Below are 3914 nucleotides of genomic sequence, written 5' to 3' on the forward strand. Positions count from 1 at the left end.
GTTTCTGAGATTGCGAAAGAGAAAAGTTGGAAAAAAATCATCCTCTTCTTGATGAAGGGGATCCTGCCAACAAAAGTTTCTCTTCAAGGGTATATATAGTTGTCAAGGGCTATAGACACCCACTTCCCACGAAGGCAGGGGAATGGGTTCAGTTTACGACTCGTACGTATGTTGGATGTAGAATGTAGACTTTACTCCTGGCTTAGTCGTCCTAGTCATCCCCCGCGTTTCTTACGTATATTTTCTACCCGGATCAGAATAGAGTTACGACGTAGCTATACGGTCTTGAGGGACCTATTTTGTCTACCCAATTTTAAATCCCAAGCGGACACACTATCAGTTAGAGTAGATTACAAAATATTAGGTGGTTTCTTTTCGCCTATTCTCGGACTAAAAGTGTACTCTTTTTACCCTAAAACGTTTTATTCGCCTGTTCCGGGGATGAGAATTACTCCGGCCCATAAACTATTGGCTTGTTCCGGAGTATTAGGGCTACTCTTTTTACTGTTTCTGAAAAGGAGGTGTAAAGGAGTAAATCGGAGAATTTATCCGCTAAAAAGGTTGCAGACAGCCATTTTAGAAAAACGTTTTTAATCCGACTCAAACTATTCGCCCTATTGAAGGTTATTTCCCGCGTCTTGTGGTTCCACGAAGAACTGCGTTTGACTTGGGGATCACCTGAAAGCCATCTTGGGTCATGGGTGTCCCTGAAGAGTGGCGTTTGACTTAGCAATCGCCTGAAAGTCAAATATTGTTACTTACTCTCGTTACTTAGCTTAAAGACAATGTGGAGTACGACGTTAGATTGTGGATCAACGAATTTTATGTTTTTGCCACTAGAAGCGCTGTTGATTGACGTTTATGGTGAAAGGTCTGTAGGAACCCCTATTCCTAATGTCTTATAAAAACTAAAACGCGTGCGCTTTTCCCTCGGGCGTTTTTCGGAGGTTAAAGGTCAAGATGAATCACTGGTAGAAGATTCTGATGAACAACTTTGGGCAAAATTCCCATCGCAGTATACTAATAATAATAATAATAATAATAATCAGCTAGGCTAATACCCAAGGCACCACCCTAGGCCTAAGTCATCGAGCGACTTTTAAAGCCTTTAATTCAGGTGGCCGGGTTACATAGCAAATGAAAACCTCACCAGTGTTAGTGATTACCTCGGCAATAAACCACTACGCAGCGCCCAAAGTGTCAAAAGTATTAGAATGGTACAGAGATGGGCACCCTCCACTCTTCAAAGAGCTCCAGTATTTGCTGACGTTACAAATCAGAGGAGCATGACCCCCCAAATATGGTTTAATAATCAGCTAGGCTAATACCCAAGGCACCACCTTTGACCTAAGTCATCAAGCGACTTTTAAAGCCATTAAACAGGTGGCCGGGTTACAATGCGTAGGAGGGTGTTACCAAGCCCTTCATCATGAAGGTTCACTCGCGTGGCATGAAGGCTTCATGCCACGCGAGCGAACAGCTCCCTACACTCACTATTACCGTGGCACCTTCATAGGTTTTTTTATGGATAGAGGAAGCCGAAGAAGAAGCTTGTAACCAGCAGGGAGAGAACTTCCACAGGGTTGCCACGCGTCAGGGAAAACAGGGAAATCAGGGAAAAGTCAGGGAATTTAAAAATGGGCCTAAAAAGTCAGGGATATGTCAGGGAATTTTAAGAATTGGTAAAAATACAGGGAAAAGTCAGGGAATTCAATTTTATCTGGGCACTTTTTGAAGGTAATTTAACTCTAGATGTACGACAAATTCCACGATTATCATTTATTTCCTGAAAGTTTGGCTAATTTTTTCAACATTGCAATAACCTTTTTACTGAAATATAAGGCCATCTAAATTTATTAACTTCTGATAAAAGTAAAATATAAAAGAAAAAATTTGGCCTTAATAAGTCAGGGAAAATCTCTTAAAATGGTCAGGGAAAACAGGGAATAGTCAGGGAATTTGAATCTGAAAATTTCGTGGCAACCCTGTTCCAAAACACAACGCGGAAGCCGGTTACGAGTTTTCACCTAGTGACACAAGCTAGGCTCGAACCAGGCTCCTTTTGATGTGAGGCAAGAGTGCTAACCTTTTCATCACCCCACAGAATCTGAGTTTGTCCTGCCATCTCAACTAACTGCCCATAAGTGGTTTTTAAATATAAATTTAACCTTAATAAGTCCTAGGAAAACCCCTATGGCCAGTGAGGAGAGAACTTGCAAACTCAACGTGAAAGGAGTAGTTCCCAGTTTTCACCCAGTGCCACCTGTTGGGACCGAACCCGATTCCTCTTGCTGAGAGGTGAAAGTGCTAACCACTCTGCCACCCCACTTTATAGAGGTTACATTCCCTTTAACGAAGCGCGTAGGGTTTTTCCACTTTGGAATTTCTGTTGGGACGTGTTTAAACGATTTAGCTTGCCCGTCTTGTTCCTCCAGTCGCGGGCCAACTCTGTCAATCACAGGCTCTTCCTCTATCTACGTCTCCGCTTTGCGGCGTACGTCCCTCTCGAGGGAATAATCCGGAAGATTTTTCTCCGCCGCACGCATTCCCGCCTCCCTTCTTATCCCTAATAATAGGCTTAGCGCGTCTTAAAGCCTACTGGATGCCATATACTACACCGCTCCGAGCTGAGAGCTGAAGCGGGGGTGGCATTACGTGTTCCTTGGCAAGGCTCCCCGCAAGATGACACACGAGGCTGGGTGTTGTCCGAAGCTTTATGTCGCGTCGTGAATGTGGGGAGAATCCTATATGTGCCTTTGTTGTCTCGCTCTCTTACGGTTTGTTTTGTTTCGGGTGTCGTTACCCGCGATTCGCCAGATTGCGATACCATTCTAGAAATGTCGTTTATTCGATGCGCGGAACGTCAGAAATTTACTTAATAGCGTCGTTATACGCCGCTGAATTGTTTTGATATTAAGTTACGTACGAACATAAGTATGGCACCTTCTGTACTACGTGTTAAAAATTCTGCTTATACTCATTCCTATTTGATTTGTATTCAATAAAGTCGCCTGCGTTAAGATAGTATGTTTCAAAATATAAGTGGTTTCCCCTTCCATAAAAACTGGTTGAAGTTAACGGTAATAGTTAGTGTATAGGGAGCTGTTGGCTCGCGTGGCTTGCAGGGCTTGCCACCACCCTCCTACGCATTGTAACCCGGCCACCTGAATTAATGGCTTTAAAAGTCGCTTGATGACTTAGGCCTAAGGTGGTGCCTTGGGTATTAGCCTAGCTGATTATTTTTATTTTTATATAGTAAGTCCATAGCTGAAATATTTACAGAATCTATGAGATATATAGTTAATTATCTATTTATAATGGTTTGTTTAAAACTATAAGGAGTAGGATTATGATAAAAAATCCACTATTTATCCAGACAATTAGGTTGGCAGGTTTGCCAGATAATCCTTTTTGAACCATCCAGGTTCATGAAAAATCGGGCCAAACCTTCTGCCTCTCTATACACAAAAGTAAATAACAACACAAGTAGTATTTTATAGAATGGTCTATTAGTCAAAACTTATTGAAAATTGATACGCTTTCAAAAGTTCGATCTCAGCTTGTGGCACTGGCTGGAAACTTGGAACTACTCCTTTCGCGTTGAATTTGCAAGTTCTCTCTGCACTGGTTAAAGGAGTTTTTCCCTTTCCATAAAAACGTCTTGAGGTTAACGGTAATAGTTAGTGTGGGGAGCCTGAATTAAAGGCATTAAAAGTCGCTAGATAAGTGGGGCCTACAATCTTAAAAAAAGGGTGTTTTAATGGTATATTAAGGGTGTAATATCTGTAAAAAAACACTCTTGAATGTTAATTTAAACGCCCTAAAGGGATTTTTATTGTCCCAAATTAAAAACTTGAAAAGGTGTATAAAGGGTGTTATATTACCCCGTAAATTGAGTGATTTAACACCTCGTA

The sequence above is a fragment of the Leiobunum rupestre genome, chromosome 9 (assembly GCF_980474605.1).
Source record: "Leiobunum rupestre chromosome 9, qqLeiRupe1.1.hap1, whole genome shotgun sequence".
NCBI classification, from domain to species: domain Eukaryota; kingdom Metazoa; phylum Arthropoda; class Arachnida; order Opiliones; family Sclerosomatidae; genus Leiobunum; species Leiobunum rupestre.